The following is a 20680-nucleotide window of genomic DNA, read 5'->3' on the forward strand; positions in this document are numbered from 1 at the left end:
ATAAGCTAATTACTGATGCCCAATTCTATGATCTTTCCGGGGGGGCGTTGCATGGGGAAGGACTTCTGTATCAGACTATTTGTTTAGAAAACTCTAATTGAAAAATTCATAAATACTTCAGAAAACAGGTATACAAGGTTCAGTTTGAGCCTCAGTCTTCAACCAAGTACATGGTTAACAAACTGAAAATATAGACCTATAACCAGGCATAGAAATGTACAATATGATTGCAAGGGACAATGATTCCATTGCTTGTCTCCATCTTTTCATACCTTGAGAACAAGAAAGACTTCATAAGCAGGAACATGCAGTCTGAGATGCCACAGTCCCTGTGTGTGTGTGTAGCTGTAAAATCTCACCTGTAAAATGAACCTACTGAGCAGCATAGCAATGTATTAAATAGAATATTGTTCAAAAGTGTGTGTCTCTTGGATATTTTGACTGTTTACTTAACTTTGTGGGCAGTGGCTCTTCTATTTAAAAAAAATGTAAAACTCAGCAATAGTAATACAATAGTTCTTCTTTGGACCTGTCCTTTTCTTTTCCTCTCTAATTGGCTCATTTCCCTATCCTCTTCTGCTCCCCTTTGTACCCAGTGATTTGTTTTGTTTTAATTGTACTTTAAAAGGGGGGAAAACAATGACAAAAACATTGTTACTTATAGTTGAGTCTCTCCCACAAAGGGATTTGTTCTTCTCATGTCAATTTCAAATGTAAATGTCATTGTAATGCTTTTTTTACCTTCACAAATCACATTAATTGAAACTATAAAAATAAATTTATAAAACTAAGCATACACAGGAAAATAACCCAAATGAGTGAAACAGATGGGCAGCAGGGAAACTGGTTGTTTTGGGTATTTCTTCCCCTTTTAAATTCCATATACATCCTGATATAGTTATCATTCGTGACCCTATTTAGGGTTAAAACAAACAAAAATGGTGCTGTGAGTTATCTCTGAAGTGGTTTTCAATTCCAAATGATGTGAAAAATAAGATCATTTCCCTCATGTATTTCTTCATGCTTCTATTTGTTCTAGCTTCCCTCCCCTGCACCCTCCATTCAGCAGCTAATCAGCTAATGGACCATGTGTACCCAGTTCTGAGTGTGTAAATAGTCAGTGATTTTCCAGATGTTAATTATAATCTTTAGGTAGCTGACAATAAGTCCTCAGTCTTTTCACAGAAGAGCCTGTATTAATGGGGGAAAGGGATGATTTATATACTCTTTAAATATATAGGCAACTGCAGGTGAGGTTGAATGACTTGTGAAGAACGTTGTCTGATTGCAAGAGGAAATATAAATGTTACTTGGATGCTAGTTTGTGTCGAGTGCTAGTTCTGTAGTCGGCATATAATGTATTGGCTAATAGAGCTTGGATTGATAAGTAGAAAAAAAGTGCAGAAAATTTCATCTGTTTTTATTGAAATTTAGGCTACTGGATTACTTGATCCAGTCTCCTTTTTGTGTCTGGTCTGTACATGGCTGAGGTACTACTGACTCTCTCTCTTTTACATCAAGAAGAGTAGGCTTATATTTTTGGAGCCAAACATCTTGGGTTCTTTCCCTGATGCTGCATGTGCCTAGTTTAGCTGATGACCAGTCTGTGTGTGTATAGAACATATTGCTGGATTTGAAATCCTGTGAACCTCAGATACTTGGGATGGCCTATATATAACTGTCTCTCTCTGTGATCATATTATTTCTAGGGGCTGCTCCATAAATTATACAGGATCATGGAGATCTCTATTAGGCCACAGTGAGGACTTTTCATTGAAACTAAAAGTCCAGGGTTCTACCTTCATTAATGTGAGTGAGCAGATGACTATTATATATGTGTTTACAGCACATGGATTCAATACAAGTGGAATTCTCATTGCTAGACACATTCAAACATCCTTAAATGTCAATTTCTGAGCTAGTGGTCATGTGATAGCTGTAAGAGTAATTTTTGTTAACAAAAACTTCCTGTGTTTAAATGTGAAGTAAAACCTAATATTAATATTATATGTATAAGTATATAGTGACTACAGGTGAGCAGGAAACAGTCTTCCAATCCCATGAATATTTTTGAGATCTAGAAAAATGCGTGCCTGTCCCAAATTGGGATAAAAGGTCAAAATCTCAAATTTTTTCCACAAACTGAAAATAAATAAATAATTGGTTCAGGACAATTAAGAGGCTTTGTTTTGATAATTTTGGTTTTTATATCTATCAATTTTTGAAAAAATATTTTTTTACTATAGCTTAAATTTCAAAGCAAAAACTCATTTTGAACCGGAAAACCAGAAATTTTTGTTTTGAAAATATCAGAGTGAAACATTCCAGCGATTTCAAAACTTTTATTTTTAACTGAAATTTTTGTTAAAAATAGTCCTTTCCTATGAAAAATTTCAGATTTGGATAGGCGGTGTTTACTGATGCAGAAACATTTTTGTCAAAAAATTCCATACCAGCACTAATAAAGACCATGATTTTCAAACGTTGGAGCCTAAACCTAGGCTGCTCAGTCTCATTTAGACACCTGAAATAAATGGCCTGATTTTCAAAGCTCCTGTTGGTCTCAGTGGGACTTCTAAAATAGTAATGTGCTCGTCAACATGAGTAAAGATTTTAGAAAAGAGCATAAAATGAACACCAACTGTCATAAGAATGTATGACCTAACTTTACACTAATATAAGGTTAGTTTACTTAAATCTTAGTCTCCGAATTGTGAATATGGTTGTTAATATAATTCTTTGACATTTCTCCCCCTCCCTCTTCATTTTGGAAAGATTATCACAGACATAGAAGACATTAACGAATGGCTTACTGCAGTTGTTACTTAAAGCAGTTTCCAAACTTAACCATCCATGTTATTAATAATTCCTTGCTTTATTAAATAGTGATAATTCTAAAAAACCTGCATGAATTTTTTAACTCCTATTTTGCATTTCTCTCAATTTGGACAATGAAAATGATTTGTCAGTTTCACTTCCTAGTTCCTCCTTATAGAGTACTCAATATAATGTTTTGGTGTTCATGCACTAGTATTTTATTAGAAGTATTCTAGTACATAACATTGCAGTGTTTGGGTTGGTGGTAATATAGGAGAATGTTTTTATTTTAAAAAGAAAATGTACAACTCTTCCATTAGAATTATGTTAAAAAAAAGTAACGTTATGGAAACATTTCTGTTGTTCTGAGCATTAGTAAAAGTTTATTTTTTACAAAATCTACGTTTTAGACCAAATGTGACCTGCCATAATCTCTTTAAATAATCAGTGTCTCAGATATGAAAGTGTACTTGTATGCATAATTTTATAAATAAATAACTGTTGTTCACACTTCAACTATAGGCATGACTTTTTAAAATCCCTACATACTGAACAGTGCAATACATACAATAATTACATATTTTAATAAAGTAGTTTTATCATTTTAATACCAAACATCATGAAATAAAGATGAAACAAGAATAAAAATTGAATTGTGAATAATCCAAATACATTTTTATTTCAGTAAAATACATTTGTTAAAAAAATCTGGGGTTGGACATTTCAAAATATAATTAAAATTAAAATAAAAAATAGTGCTTGTAATGTTGATGGTGGCATAGTTACCGTTGTTCTGTCGTTATATTATTTTTTTGCACTCATGTCTTTGCCATTTTTTATTATTAGTGGGCTCTGTTTTCACAACCAGTATTTTGTCTGCTCCTTCATTTGAGAAGTAAGTGCATAGTGTCCAGAACAAACAGTGCTGAACTTAGTCTTATATCTGTCTCTTTTCTATAGGTTTATCAGTGAGTGGAAACCCTATTTGCATTGATTTGATAGTTCATATTGTAAAAGATTCCTGCTTTTATCTTCCTCTTTTATTTCCAAACGTCCTTGTGAAGTCTGAGCAAATATTGCTTTTTTCACTTTCGAGTGGTCAGAGCTCATGGCAGACTTCTTCTGTCACAGGAATTCTGTTTGAAATGCAGCTAACAATATTTAAACCAGGATTTGCACAGGGCCTGTTTTATCACTAATTGCGGGGCAGTCTGAAGAGCAGCAAGCACAGCAGTCACACGTAATAGACATTATAGTAGTAAGAGCAGGGCCTCATTTTTTCTTATAAGCACGGCTGGTAATTATTCTTTGCCTTTATGCCTCCCCCTATTTTATTTCCTTTCTAAAGACGCGTCTTGTGTGCTTATGTGTATGTGTTGGCCAGTTTTCTTTTTCTCAGCTGTTTGATAGAAAGAATCACTTTGTATTGCAATCTCAAACTCTGCCCTAAATATTGCTAACAACTTCCACGTATTTAGTAATCAGCCACAAAGGGGGAGATACGTTTCATTCGAGATATTCTGTCTGCCTAGAAAAAAATCTGGATGGGCCTGTGCTTTGGTTAGAAATCATCAGAAATATCTCACATATGTAAGACTCCAGCCGCACTAGGGATGTGATCCTCTGGTCTGTTCCAACTGCTTTGGGGCCATTCCAGGATATGAAGTATCCTTAGAGCTGGCTTAACAACCCATTTGAGGATTTCCCTTGAATTAGGGGATCTCTGAGCAGAGTACCACCATTGTAGTAGCTGGTGCACCCCATTCCTTCCTGGCTCTCAGTGCAGGGGGTTTGATGGAGGAAAAAGATGGAGAAAGTACCCCAATATCGTAGTGACCCCCGGCTGCCAAATCAGAGTGGCCCTGAGGTGTCTCTAATTTAACTTGGAGACTGTTGGTTGCATCCCCCTGATCTGGCGGCTCTCTGGCCTTGGTGGCTTAAAGCCACTTGTCAGTCCTCCCCATGAGCTGCCCTGAGTGCAGCTTGTCTGCAGCTCAAAAACTGGGCCTAAAACTTGAAATAATAAAATATGAATTTTTAAATAATTGTGCAATGAAAACATGTCAGCATTTTCTACTAGTATTAGTCACAACAAATTGTTTGCTCCTCAGTATCAGAAATCACCATCTGGAAATGTAGTTAAAGATCAAGGTTGAAATCTAAGCCCCATTGAGGTAAGTGGGAGTTTTGTCATGGACTTTAGTAGGGTCAGGATTTCACTCCATGGTTTGAAAACCTTTTCCATGAAAACAGGGTTGGTTGGGGTGGGCTGTGGGGTTGGTTGAAGAGATTTACCAACTTTTGTAGCTTTAACTGCAGAAGTATATTTGGAGCCTGCTACATGTTGCACAGCTGTATCAGAGTGTTTTAATTCTGTCTTATCCCAAGTTTACTAATGCTTTCACTTATTTGAGATCTGTCATCTAAAATCTTTTATATATTTTGTTAAACTTTGTTTAATTAAGCCTTTTGGGAGGTAAGAAGTAATTATCCCCTGTTTACAGATGGGTAAACTGAGACATAGAGATGTTAGCATTTATATGCTATTTTTTATAAATTATTATATTCACCCTTCAGCATTGGGGTATCTGAGGCCCTTCCAGTAGAGCAATAAGAAACATGACTAATGTGTTACAGGAGGGTTGATCTTTCTCTCATCCTCTACAAAGGGGGAAAATTGTATGTGCAGTGTGGTGGTTGGTTGGTTTATACGTACACTGTGCTATAAGGACCATTAGATACTCTAGTCGGACCTTGTGCATAAAGCAGGTCATGGAATTTTATTGAGTCATTCCTGTACTGAGCCCAGTGCATTTATGATCAAAGAAATATGCCTTGCACTTGGACTTTTCTTCAGAAAGCTTTACAGGGGAAAGAGCCAGGACAAGAACCCAGCATTCATGACTTCCAGTCATTCGCTCTAACACTTACTGTACCTTTTTCCATCATGTGCAACGGAGACCATTTTGTTTGGGCACCTTGATATTATTTATCAACGCTCAATAAAACAATGGATGCATATATTTCCATCTTTTACAATGCAAGCTATTGTGAAATCAAAACTTTGTGGGAAAAATGCTAGAAATTTGCCACATATAAATTAAAGAACAGCACAAGAGAATATTAGTTCCCCTGTGTTGTGCTCACTTAGTAAAATATGCACTTTTTCCTATGTACAAACAGTCTAGGCAGAAGTTAAGATAGCTTAGCTATTTCTTTTGTGTTGCAGCTGAATGTTACATTCCCTAGTCTCCTAGTGCTGGTATACATCTTGATTGATGTTAAGTAATTAAACCAGACTCCAGCTGCTTAGTGATTCAGAAGCACAGGGCTCCTGTGATGTAATAACAATGAGCAGCTCCACACTTACTAACTTTTATCATTTTGTTTTTCACACCATGCAGAGTAATAAGTGCAAAAACTTTTTGTGGGGACTCAATAAAAGTGTTCCATTTTTATTTAGTATTTTACTGAGTTAAATGTATGACTGTCTTGATCTGTCTCCAGAATTAAAATTAAAAGCATAAATAAAGACACTTCTCATTTTAGTTATAAAGATAACTTTATTTGTCCTTTAGATGTGATGGATACAACAGACTATTTAAAATACTGCATGGTTTATAGCTTTAAGATCTGTTAGGGGCTAAACACTTTTGAAAAAACATGCTTGCTGTGTTCATAAAAAGTTACTTCAAATAAATTGAGCAGGAGGTTTTAAAATGTTGTATTAATTATACAATAAATAGCAGCTTACCAAGCTTGTGACCATAAAATACATATTCTGAAGTTACAAAATATGACAAGCAATTAAGTAGTGTTAATACGAATGCTGTGTTGTATGAATTGGTGTATATGAGCATATGCTATAAGTACCAAATTAAAATAATGTAACAAAGATACGTGGAATGGCTGTCAAGGCTCTGTAATAGGAGTATCTCTTGGATATCAATACAAGATGTAGGAATCCAAATCAATATCAAAATCAGAATATAAACCAAAAGATATACTTGACCAGCAGCACTTTCGTTTACTATCAGATACAGAACTAGTTAGTAACAAAAATTGTTGAGTAAAAATTCTCATCTGTCTAATCTGATTGAATAAAAAACACGTGATGTGGATTGGAGAGGAGAGTTTTGCCCCTAGTAGTGAACATTTTAAAAAATATTTTAAAAAGTATCTTCTCAGAGAACAAGAAGGATGAGGAATATGGGCAACAGTGTAAATATAAGAAAAGGAGGACTTGTGGCACATTAGAGACTAATAAATTTATTTGAGCATAAGCTTTTGTGAGCTACAACTCACTTCATCGGATGCATTCAGTGGAAAATACAGTGGGGACAATGCATCCGATGAAGTGAGCTGTAGCTCACAAAAGCTTATGCTCAAATAAATTTGTAAACTCGTACAGTGTAAATATAGACATGTTTGTGACATAGCTGGAAAACAAAGCATAACATGTCACCATACAGTGAGAATAGTACATTTAACATATTATTACGCAAACCATCTAATTCAGTGACCAAATCTGTACTTGAAACTGTGTGATAATAAACGGTGATAGTATGAGTGGCCCAAGAGATCTTTATCTTATAATACTTGGACTACATTTCATTTCAAATGTATTCTACCAGAGAGCATCGTTTGTAGCAAAGTGCAATATGTTGAAAAATGGAAAGGAATGGCTGATTTAAATATTGCTAAATAGTATAATGAATAGAACGGAAATGTTAAAGAAATAATAAACAGTACTAGTAATACTACTGTAGGTAAAGTTAATGTAAACAACAGTGTAATCTTGAAAGAAATTGCCAACTGTGAAATCTGTGCATGGAACAGGGCTAAAACTAGCTAAAATATCTTACATAAAAGTTGTGAGTTTTCTACAAATTGCATCCCACTGTGTTTTACAGAGATAAATAGTGTCATTACAGAGTTTTTTTCTTTCATTTTTCTTCCAAAATGTATTTGAAGAGGTACCAGCAAGAGAGAAGAAATATGAACACAAGTTGATACTTAAAACTTCATCCAAAAAAAATCCTTTTTTTCTAAATCTACTTCTTGGATAAACACAATTGCATAAGAGCCCACTTCCTAGTACATAAGTATTATGCCAAAATACAGCCAAATAACATAGGTCTCTGTGACATAGAGGTAAAATAATATTTGTCAAACCTGAAATATCATCTAAGCATTATCTGATTTGCCATCCCATAGTTGCATTGGCCTGCCACAGAATATGCCATCTTCTTCATATGTTTGTACTGTTCCCAGTAGGACGGGGCCATAATGCTAAATTTATGAAATAAAGAAAGGAATACATTGAACACCTCCTCTTGCACTACTCCACCAGAAATCCCCTTGTCATGCTGTCTGGAGTAGTTCACAATCAAGAGGGCCATTCTCAGGGCAGACTGTCAAAAGCCGGGCAGACACCCGAAACTGGTTGTGTGGTCTATAATGTTTCACTAACCCAGTAATACATGTGAATTCTAAGATCACTCTAGCAGTCTTACCATAGAGTCACAGGCAGTCCATTTGGGCTCCCCAGTCTATCTTGCCACCCACCCAGGCAAGCTGGACTTAATGATAAATGATCACTTACACCAAAAATCACAGGTTGCTTCCAGTCCCAAGGGACCCATCGCTTACCCCAGGTCTCTGACCAAAGAGAATGCCTGTAGCCAATCCTATAGTAAACTAGCCAAAGGTTTATTAACTAGGAAAAAGAAATGAATGTTATTTCCAAGTTAAAGCAGGCAACATATATGCACAAATGAGTTTAATCTATGGTTCTAAAAGGTGACAGATGTGGTGATCAGTCAGTATTGAATGTCTTTTCAGGGCTTAACCCAGGTCAACCCTAGGGATCTCTGCTTTTTTTCTGTTTTGTTTCTTAGCTCCAGCCCTTGCAAGAGTGCAAAGGACAAAGATGAAAAATCTTCATGTCAACTATTTTTTATTTCCCTCTTCCAGCATTCAAACAGATGGGACGTACTTCTCCATGGGTGGATGGGGCAATCAAAAAAGCTTTTGTCTTCTGATGGTCCACTTAATTTTTGATAGTCCTCTTGGATGGGCATGGAGAGCCACTCTTCCTATCTGAGTTCAGAGCAGGCATTTTTATAATTTGTAAAACAAACTTATGTTTTACCTTGTAGCATGGAAGACATTACATGCGAGATTAATGCATGTAGCAACTTACAAGCATTTCGTAGAGTCTAAACACTAAGTACATTCTTATAAGACTAATATCTATTTTGAACAACCCGAACATACATGTGAGCTGGTTTGGTTTCCAGCTATGAGTTTGTCAGTTCTTAGCTAATGTCTACAGCCCTGACCAGAGCTGGCACGTGATTTACCAGCATCATACCCCTCACAATACTGACATTTTTTGGAATGTCCTTTTTCCGCTATTGTTTGTTCAATTGTTTCTAATGTTGAAATCTCCAGTATTCTGAATTCAAACAGCATCATGGTTACTAATCCATTCCACCCTGCTCTCTCAGAGATCCCAGGGGCTGCCTTTAAGCAGTTTCTCATCTGTCCAGAAGGCACACTCATGTCAGGTTCTGCACATTTCTGTCATGTCACTGGTCCTAACCAACCATTTACAGCAACTATGTGGATTGCCGTGGTATCCCTCCTCTGATGATGCTCAGATGGAAACTTCTTTGGCATCACACCCAGCTAGTATGGTATGTTTTTCTCTGCTTTCCTAATGCTTGGCTAAAATGAGGTCTTGGACAAGAGCGATTGAGCCGAAGTTTAGTCCTGACATGACCAAACTGACGCTGGTATGTATGGAAAATTTGTAGAAGGTGAGCTAGAGGTGATATGCTCGCTCCTTGTCCAGGAGTTCTGAATGTTGGGAAAGCTTCTGAACCGTTAAATACTTCTGGATTCAAAGGTTAGTGCTGGCAGTTTCCAGAAATGTTTTCCCATCTTCTGGCAAGTAGGTTGTAACATTTTCTCTCCAATATAGAGTTTTCCATAGTTTATGGTCTCCCAGTTAGGCTGCTGTAATGGAGATATTCTTGGAGAAAACTTGGCAGCATCAGCTTGTGCAGAGTATAGTTGCCTGCTCACTTAGCAGCGTTAATGTGATTTAACATATTACACCTGTTTTCTGAACTGTGTGCTGGCTTTCAAATTGCTTCCAGGTGCAATTCTAGTTATTGATTTTTGATCTCGAAAGCCCTCTGTAATTTGGCTCCTGGCTACCTGAGACAACAGCTTTCTTTCAGTGTACTATAAGGGCAACTAATATAATTTTTTGAGCATTTTGACTACTCATGTGTAGCTTTGAACTATGGGAAAAGAAGGCAAGATATTTTCAATTGAGGGACTTTGATTTTGCATTTATTTTTTCCTACTTGACCAACAAAACCTAAACTTAATATTATCCTAGAAATGGAGGGCTGGAAGGGACCTTGACAAGTCATCAAGTCCAGTCCCCTGTGCTGAGATGGGATCAAATAAACCTAAACCATTCCTGGCAGGTGTTTGTCCAATCCATTCTTAAAACCCTCCAATAACAGAGATTCCTCCATTGGAAGCCTATTCCAGAGTTTAACTACCCTTATAGTTAGAAAGATTTTTCTAATGTATAACCTAAATCTCACTTGCTGCAGATTAAGCCCACTATTTCTTATCCTACCTTCATTGGCTGTGGAGAAAATTGATCATTGTCCTCTTTATAAAGTATCTGAAGGCTGTTAGCCATTTTTTTAACCTTTCCTCAGGTAATGTTTTCTAAACCTTTATCATTTTTGTTGCTCTCCTCTGGTCTCTCTCCAATTTGTCTTCATCTTTCCTACAGTGTGGCACTGAAAATTGGACAGAGTTCTTCAACTGAGGCTTCAGCAGTGCTGAGTAGAGCAGGACAGTTACTTCTTGTGTCTTGCATATGACATTCCTGTTAAAACACTCCAGAATATTAGAAATTACATATTTTTCACAACTGCATCATGTTGTTGACTCATAATTAATGGGTGATCTACTGTAACCCCCAGATCCTTTCCAGTAGTACTACCAACTCGTCAGTTATTCCCAATTTCATAGTTGTGCATTTAATTTTTCCTTCCTAAATGAAGTCATTTGCACTTGTTTTCATTGATTTTAATCATGTCAATTTCAGACCAATTCTCCAATTTGTCAAGGTTGTTTTGAATTCTAATCTTGTTCTCCAAAGTGCTAGCAACCCTTCCCAATATGGTGCATCCAAAAATTTTATAAGCATAATCTCCACTCTATTATCCAAGTTATTGATGAAAATGTAGGATATACTGGCCCCAGGATTGATGCCTGCCAGATCCCACTAGATATGCCCTCCCAGTTTGATGGAAAGCCATGGATAACATTCTTTGAGTCTTTCAAACATCTATGAACCCATCTTATCAGCATTTCATCTAGAGCACATTTTCCTAGTTTGCTTATGGGAATGTCATGTGGGACTGTGTCAAAAGCCTTGCTAAAATCAAGATATATCACATCTACTGCTTAACTCCCATCTAATAGGCAACCAACCCTGGCATTCAGGACGCAGCATAGAGCACAGCTTTAATCTCAGAAGGTTAATAGAAAGATACACTGAGATGGCATTAAACAAGTTTGCTTTAGTTGACATTGGTCACCGCATGGTTTTCTTTATTGTATTTGTACCTGAACAGAGACTTGGTTATGGCTGCATTTTATACATCATACTTCCTCTATTGAGCCAATACATTCAAGTTTCTCTTTTCTGCAGAGGCCATTGTATCCTGGATCACATCTAGTTCATTACTAATGTTGTCTGAATTTTACATTTTTCTTCAAAAGATAGCTTCATGCCTTACAAAAATGGGGAACTAAATGTAGAGAGATTTGCAGATGTATGCAAGTTGAAGCCTTCAGTCTTCCTAGTCTCTCCTCTCCTTCCCTCCCCGCCTCCCCCCCGGGCTTTAAATATTTTTACGCCTTTCTTGCAGGCGGGGGGTTTTCAAGCCCCATGTTTGAATAAGATGATTTATAATGAACTACTTTTCCTCTGCTCTCTAAATATGCTCTTTTGTATTTACTGTCAATCACCATATCAGGTAAAAACAGAAGCTAAAAATCACCAACAAGAGATCTACCTGCTCAGGTGTCTTACCTTTGGCAGTTGTTAGGTGATGTTTGGAAGAGGTGCAAAAAAATAAAACAGACCAAAAATATAGTTGTGACGGGTTGGGTCACAGAAACCCCCTTGGAGGCTGCCTGCTGATGTGCCAAGACTACTTCTGCTCCTGCTTTCCTCCCCTGTCAGCTTAGGACTCCAGAGCCCTGCCTGGTTTGAGCCAGACCCGCTAGCCTGCTGCAAACCCAGACCCAGGTCTGAACCACGTCCCCTAACAGCTGTAGGCTTAACTGAAAGCAGCTTACAGAAGTGTGCCTGTCTTTAACACTCAGATGCCCAACTCCCAATGGGGTCCGAACCCTAAATAAATCCGTTTTACCCTGTATAAAGCGTATACAGGGTAAACTCATACATTGTTTGCCCTCTATAACACTGACAGAGAGATATGCAGAGCTGTTTGCCCCCCCCCCCCACACACACACACATTCCCGGGTATTAATACATACTCTGGGTTAATTAATAAGTAAAAAGTGATTTTATTAAATACAGAAAGTAGGATTTAAGTGGTTCCAAGTAGTAACAGACAGAACAAAGTGAATTACCAAGCAAAATAAAATAAAATATGCAAGTCTAAGTCTTGTACAGTAATAAAACTGAATATAGATAAAATCTCACCCTCAGAGATGTTTCAATAAGTTTCTTTCACAGACTGGATGCCTTCCTAGTCTGGGCACAATCCTTTCCCCTGGTACAGCCCTTGTTCCGGCTCAAGTGGTAGCTAGGGGATTTCTCATGATGGCTGCCCTCCCTTGTTCTGTTCCACCTACTTATATATCTTTTGCATAAGGCGGGAATCCTTTGTCCCTCTGGGTTCCCACTCCTCCTTCTCAGTGGAAAAGCACCAGGTTAAAGATGGAGTCCAGTTCAGGTGACATGATCACATGTCACTGTAAGACCCCAAGCCTTCATTCCTCCCAGCCTGACTCACAGGAAGGCCTGCCTGCAAACAGAGCCATCCACAGTCAGTTGTCCTGGTTGATGGGAGCCATCAAGATTCCAAACCACCATTAATAGCCCACACTTTGCATAATTACAATAGGCCCTCAGAGTTATATTTCATATTTCTAGTTTCAGATACAAGAGTGATACATTTATACAAATAGGATGACCACAATCAGTAGATTATAAGCTTTGTAAGCTTACAAGAGACCTTTTGCATGAAGCATATTTTAGTTACATTATATTTACACTCATCAGCATGCTTTCATAAAATCATATAGAGTGCAACGTCACAATAGTGCACTTGGCCAGTTGTGTGATATTGTAGGTTAGTTTCTGTTCTATGTAGGGTCTTGTACCATGCCTATCACTGTTGTATCCAAGCATCTTCCAGAGTAAGAATAAACCAGGAGACTAACCTCTGTTCTGCTAGACTTGCCCGCTGCAGCTCCCTGCAGAGGGCAAAGTTAAATGTGGATGTGCACTTCTTAATTCATTAAACTGAAGATACTCTGTGTTTCTCAGAAGGAAAGTGCATTTGTACCAGGAAGTGGTGAGGTTTGTGGTTGTTCTTGGCTTGTGTGGGAGTGACTTCAACAGTCTGGGGCTTGCCATCAAGAAAGCTCCTTCTCCTGTACAAACAAGTTTAATCCTTGATGTAGACATTTCATTGTTCCTTGGAATGGTGGTGTTAGGGGTAGTTGGGGCCCCAGAAGGGAAGTTCATCTTTTAGGAATCTTGAGCCCAGGCCAGTTAGAGCCTTGAAAATAAAGACTGAAGCACTTAATTTGGTACAATATTTTACAGGGAGCCAATGAAGTGAGCAGACACTTGCTCTTGGTAATCTGTGTTGCTGAGGAGGCATGATACTGCATTCTTCACCAGGGTGCAATATTTTTCCTCAGAGCTAGGACTTCCAAGTAGGCTCCATTAAAATGATAAAATGAAGGCACACATGAGTGTGAGCTGAAAATATTTCCTGATCCCTGCAAAAAATCAGCTTATGTCATGGAGTAGAGAGGGAGATGAATACAGTACACTGTCTGGTGGTCCCTTTGTGGTGGCAATTACATATGGCAGGGAGATACGTGACAGTAAGCCTGTCTTTTTGACAATTTGGGCTCTGAAACATCTATCAACTTTTTCCCATTACGTTTAATTTCTGAGTAACTCTGCTATTACAGCATCTTCCTTGCAGCATTTTTTAAAATGTGAGATGCATTTAGACAGTGCATATAATTTAGAAAATGGTACTTTGGGTCCCTGCGCTTGTCCTCTACACCGTGGGGCGTTTCACCCCAAGCAAATAGTTTAATTAGGAAAACTTTGTGAAATTTGCCCTACAGATTATATAACCAGCTCTAGTGGTACACTTAGAAGTTAAACTACAGCCTGCAATGATAATTTTTGCTTTAACTAGAATGCTTGGCTTTTGGGGAAACTGTTGCTTTCAGAATGAGAGGCAGAGGTTGGCACACACACTTCCTCCCAGAGGGTCTTATTGTGTAGCCAGTTGTACACATGGAACCTGCACTGAATCCAACAGAAGTGGGAAACTCCACGCAAGAAGCAGCTGCACATTTGAGCCCTAAAATGGCTGCAGGTGAAATCAGTGGAAAAATGCTACCAAAGTGTACTAGCCCTTTAGTGAGTTTAGCAGTAATTCTGCATCTGTTTTTTATTTTTGAAATTTAAACCAGTCCTGTCCATATATGATTTTAGATACTCATTTGATTCACATTATTGGAATGCATCTTAATCTACACCCTTTGTTGTTTGCTCTGGAACTAAGTTTTATTTTCCCCTTTGTTATAATAAGGACTATTTATAATTTTCCCTTATCTTGCTTTTATGCTAACCACATTAGGACACCTGTCAGGCTTCAAGGACACTTTCTTTCCCACCACACTATGTGAGGTTTTGTTGAGGTGTGTGAGGTTCCACACAGCCATTCTTCAATATTGTATCTGGATTCAGGTCTCAAATTTGCTAAATTATATTACATCACTTCCATTTTGAAACACAAAAATAATCTTAAAATTACCATACACTAATAGAGAGCAAGTCTGAATGATCAGAGCTTATCAGTGTTTTTGCATTTCAGTTTACTTGGGTTCTGGAATTATATATTGACAAATATTATTTATAATTGGCATTTCACTCTTAGTATACACGGCACTGTAAGGATGTGATGTATGACACACTTCACAAGTCCCACCCTTTTAAGAGCTTGTAATCTAAAGGCAGGAATATAAATAAAACAGTCCAATATTAAACATACCTATTAGGTTTATCACCAGTGTAGCTTGGAATGCATCTTAGAAAAGACACGTTATTACAAATACTTTCATAGAATCATAGAACTGGAAGGGACCTCGAGAGGTCGTCTAGTCCAGTCCTCAGCACTCAAGGCAGGACTAAGTATTATCTAGATCATCCCTGACAAATGTTTGTCCAACCTGCTCTTAAAAATCCCTAATGATCGAGATTCCACAACCTCCCTAGGCAATTTATTCAAGTGCTTAACCACTCTGACAGTTAGTAAGTTTTTCCTAATGTCCAACCTAAACTGCCCTTGCTGCAATTTAATCCCATTACTTCTTGTGCTATCATCTGAGGTTAAGAAGAACAATTTTTCTCTCTCCTCCTTGTAACAACCTTTTATGTACTTAAAAATTGTCATGTCACCTCTCAGTCTTCTCTTCTCCAGACTAAACAAACCCAATTTGTTCAGTCTTCCCTCATAGGTCGTGTTTTCTAGACCTTTAATCATTTTTGTTGCTCTTCTCTGGACTTTCTCCAATTTGTCCACATCTTTTGAGTGCCAGGGGAGGAGTTTGCCATAGCCAGCAGCGTAGCCACAGTAGCATGGGCAGCGATGGTACGGCTAAGTCATGCCAAGTATGTACACAGGGGTTTCAGGCAGGTTTGTACTTGTCATGGTTAAGCTGGGCCCCTGCTGCTGCTACCTGAGCTACTGCAGCTACACTACTATTTATACTCGCACTAGCTCTTGTCAAGGTAGTGCAAGGATGTGTGCATGAGCTGGAAATCACACCCCTGGCTTGTAGTGTAGCTGTAGCCTGTGTCTCGTTGGCAAAGGGGGAGGAGCTGAGGGCAAGAAGTATGGTGATTGGCTGGCACAAGGAGGATATGACGGGAGTTTTTCCACAAAGAACCTAGAGGGGAAACTGAGGATAAGACCAGAAAGTCAGAACCTTTGCTGAAGAGTAAAGGTTAGGCCTGTCTGCACGCTGCATAACAGTGCAGAGAAAGTATGTTTGCTATTGGGGCTGAGCAAAATTCAGGATTTCCATCCTGTGAGAAAGTCTGACATTTCAGAGGTTTGTTCTCATCCTAAGTCAGGCTGAGAAATAGAAAATTTGAAGTTTTTATTAGAAAGCAAATTAAAAAGAATAATTCAGAAATGTTGAAACATTTTATTTCAAAATTTTTCATCTAAACAAAACATTTAAACACTCCCAAAGTCAAAATGTTTGATTTTTGGTTGGTTAGATGTCTTCAAGTCACCAGGGCCTGATGAAATGCATCCTAGAATACTCAAGGAGCTGACTGAGAAGATATCTGAGCCATTAGTGATTACTTTGAAAAAGTAATGGAAGATGGGAGAGATTGCAGAAGACTGGAAAAAGGCAAATATAGTGCCCATCAATAAAAAGGGAAATAAGGACAAGCTGGGGAATTACAGACCAGTCAGCTTAACTTCTGTATACAGAAAGATAAGGAAGCAAATAATTAAGCATTCAGTTTACAAACATCTAGAAGATAATAAAGTGATAAGTAACAGTCAGCATGGATTTGTCAAGAATAAATTGCATCAAACCAATCTGATAGCTTTCTTTGATATGGTAATAAACCTTGTGGATGGGGGGTGTGCAAATTGCCAGTAGGATTATGATGGGTCCCACGCTTCCGCTTCTTGGGTGGGGGTTCAGGGCACAGTTTCCTGCCCCTGAACTAGGGTATCTACTGTCCCACTAGTAACCTAGAGGAGGGTAGTGGAGAGGGAGGGACCCAGGCCCGCCCTCTACTCCGGGTCCCAGCCCAGGGGCCCTAGGGATAGTGGTAAACCACTTGAACTAGTGCTTCCTTCCCCTGGGCTACTTCCCTCTCCTGCTCTTCAGCTTGTGGGGCATCCTGCCCCCCCCCCTCTCTCTCTGCACAAGCCAGGTGTCTCTTTACCTAGGGTCTTTGTCTTCCAGCCAGCCATAGCACTTCTCCAAACTCTCCTCTACTTCAACTCCTTCAAATTGCTCTCTGCTCCAACTCCTTCCCCTGGCTGATTGAAGCAGGCGGTTTTTATCAGGTGACTAGCTTCAGGTGCTCTAATTGGCTTCAGGTGCTTTTAATTAATCTATAGAAACCTTTCTTCCCTTTACAGGGAATAAGGCTGCTCCTCATTCTAGGACTTACATATCTCTTCTATATCACTCTCCTGCTGCCTTCTGGCCATGCTGTATCACAGGGGAAGCAGTCAAGGTGGTATATCTTGACTTTTTGGTAAAGCTTTGGATACTGTCTTGCATGATCTTCTCCATAAACAAACTAGGGAAATGCAATCTAGATGGAGCTACTATAACATGGGTGCATAATTGGTTGGAAAACCGTTTCCAGAGAGTAGTTATCAGTGATTCACAATCATGCTGGAAGGGCATAATGAGTGGGGTCCCACGGGGATCAGTTCTGGGTCCGGTTCTGTTCAATATCTTGATCAATGGTTTAGATAATGGCATAGAGAGTACACTTATAAAGTTTGTGGATGATACCAAGCTAGGAGGGCTTGCAAGTGCTTTGGAGGATAGGATGAAAATTCAAAATGATCTGGACAAACTGGAGAAGCTGTCTGAAGTAAATAGGATGAAATTCAATAAGGACAAATGGAAACTGTAGGGGACAATTTCCTGGTGCAAGTCCTGGAGGAACCAACTAGGGCAGAACTCTTCTTGATCTGTTGCTCACAAACCAGGAAGAATTAGTAGGGGAAGCTAAAGTGGATGGGAACCTGGGAGGCAGTGACCATGAGATGGTCGAGTTCAGGATCCTGACACAGGGAAGAAAGGAGAGCAGCAGAATATGGACGCTGGACTTCAGAAAAGCAGACTTTGACTCCCTCAGGGAACTGATGGGCAGGATCCCCTGGGAGAATAACATGAGGGGGAAAAGAGTCCAGGAGAGCTGGCTGTATTTTAAGGAATCCTTATTGAGGTTACAGGGACAAACCATCCCGATGTGTAGAAAGAATAGTAAATATGGCAGGCGATCAGCTTGGCTTAACAGTGAAATCCTTGCTGATCTTAAACACAAAGAAGAAGCTTACAAGAAGTGGAAGATTGGACAAATGACCGGGGAAGAGTATAAAAATATTGCTCGGGCATGCATGAGTGAAATCAGGAAGGCCAAATCACACCTGAAGTTGCAGCTAGCAAGAGATGTTAAGAATAACAAGAAGGGTTTCTTCAGGTATGTTAGCAACAAGAAGAAAGTCAAGGAAAGTGTGGGCCCCTTACTGAATGAGGGAGGCAACTAGTGACAGAGGATGTGGAAAAAGCTAATGTACTCAATGCTTTTTTTGCCTCTGTCTTCACGAACAAGGTCAGCTCCCAGACTACTGCACTGGTCAGCACAGCATGGGGAGGAGGGTGACCAGCCCTCTGTGGAGAAAGAAGTGGTTTGGGACTATTTAGAAAAGCTGGACGAGCACAAGTCCATGGGGCCGGATGCGCTGCATCCGAGAGTGCTAAAGAATTTGGCGGATGTGATTGCAGAGCCATTGGTCATTATCTTTGAAAACTCATGGTGATCAGGGGAGGTCCCGGACGACTTGAAAAAGGCTAATGTGTAGTGCCCATCTTTAAAAAAGGGAAGAAGGAGGATCCTGGGAACTACAGGCCAGTTAGCCTCACCTCAGTCCCTGGAAAAATCATGGAGCAGGTCCTCAAGGAATCAATTCTGAAGCACTTAGAGGAGAGGAAAGTGATCAGGAAGAGTCAGAATGGAGTCACCAAGGGCAAGTCATGCCTGACTAATCTAATTGCCTTCTATGATGAGATAACTGGCTCTGTGGATGAGGGGAAAGCAGTGGACGTGTTGTTCCTTGACTTTAGCAAAGCTTTTGACACGGTCTCCCACAGTATTCTTGCCAGTAAGTTAAAGAAGTATGGGCTGGATGAATGGACTATAAGGTGGATAGAAAGCTGGCTAGATTGTCGGGCTCAACGGGTAGTGATCAATGGCTCCATGTTTAGTTGGCAGCCGGTATCAAGTGGAGTGCCCCAAGGGTCAGTCCTGGGGCTGGTTTTGTTCAATATCTTCATTAATGATCTGGAGGATGGTGTGGATTGCACCCTCAGCAAGTTTGCAGATGACACTAAACTGGGAGGAGAGGTAGATATGCTGTAGGGTAGGGATAGGATACAGAGGGTCCTAGACAAATTAGAGGATTGGGCCAAAAGAAATCTGATGAGGTTCAAGAAGGACAAGTGCAGAGTCCTGCACTTAGGACGGAAGAATCCCATGCACCGCTACAGACTAGGGACCGAATGGCTCAGCAGCAGTTCTGCAGAAAAGGACCTAGAGGTGACAGTGGACGAGAAGCTGGATATGAGTCAGCAGTGTGCCCTTGTTGCCAAGAAGACCAATGGCATTTTGGGATGTATATGTAGGGGCATTGCCAGCAGATCGAGGAACGTGATCATTCCCCTCTATTCGACATTGGTGAGGCCTCATCTGGAGTACTGTGTCCAGTTTTGGGCCCCACATTACAAGAAGGATGTGGAAAAATTGGAAAGAGTCCAGCGAAGGGCAACAAAAATGATTAGGGGACTGGAACACATGACTTATGAGGAGAGGCTGAGGGAACTGGGGATGTTTAGTCTACGGAAGAGAAGAATGAGGGGGGATTTGATAGCTGCTTTCAACTACCTGAAAGGGGGTTCCAAACAGGATGGATCTAGACTGTTCTCAGTGGTAGCTGATGACAGAACAAGGAGTAATGGTCTCAAGTTGCAGTGGGGGAGGTTTAGGTTGGATATTAGGAAAAACTTTTTCACTAGGATGGTGGTGAAACACTGGAATGCGTTACCTAGGGAGGTGGTGGAATCTCCTTCCTTAGATATTTTTAAGGTCAGGCTTGACAAAGCCCTGGCTGGGATGATTTAGTTGGGGATTGGTCCTGCTTTGAGCAGGGGCTTGGACTAGATGACCTCCTGAGGTCCATTCCAACCCTGATATTCTATGTATATGAGAATGTATGAGAAAATGCAAAGTACTCCACTTAGGAAGGAACAATCAATTCCCACACATACAAAATGGGAAATGACTGCCTAGGAAGGAGTACTACAGAAAGGGATCTGGGGGTGATAGTGGACCACAAGTTAAATATGAGTCAACAGTGTAACACTGCTGTAAGAAAAGCAAATATCATTCTGGGATGTATAGCAGGAGTATTGTAAGCAAGACACGAGAAGTAATTCTTCTGCTCTACTCTGTGCTGATTAGGCCTCTACTGGAGTATTGTGTCCAGTTCTGGGTGCCACATTTCAGAAAAGATATGGACAAATTGGAGAGAGTCCAGAGAAGAGCAAAAAAAAAAGATTAAAGGTCTAGAAAACATGACCTATGAGTCAAGATTTTAAAAATTGGATTTGTTTGGTCTGGAAAAGAGAAGACTGAGAGGGGACAAGATAACAGTTTTCAAGTACATAAAAGGTTGTTACAAGGAGGAGGGAGAAAAAATATTGTTCT

At 39.4% G+C, this 20680-nt stretch overlaps 1 protein-coding gene and 1 long non-coding RNA gene across 7 annotated transcripts in view; one reads left to right on the forward strand and one right to left on the reverse strand.

The window, feature by feature from the left end:
• KCNQ1 (potassium voltage-gated channel subfamily Q member 1) overlaps positions 1 to 20680 on the forward strand; it is a 533253-nt gene that overhangs the window by 190667 nt on the left and 321906 nt on the right. The window lies entirely within an intron of this gene.
• The window catches only part of LOC125637711 (uncharacterized), a 66338-nt gene continuing 55698 nt past the window's right edge, over positions 10041 to 20680 (reverse strand). For all 4 annotated transcript variants that reach the window (XR_012668879.1, XR_012668882.1, XR_012668878.1 and 1 more), the window contains one exon: positions 10041 to 10738. This is a non-coding gene — a long non-coding RNA (uncharacterized LOC125637711). The remainder of the gene's footprint in view (positions 10739 to 20680) is intronic.

Source organism: Caretta caretta, chromosome 6 (assembly GCF_965140235.1).
Source record: "Caretta caretta isolate rCarCar2 chromosome 6, rCarCar1.hap1, whole genome shotgun sequence".
NCBI classification, from domain to species: Eukaryota; Metazoa; Chordata; order Testudines; family Cheloniidae; genus Caretta; species Caretta caretta.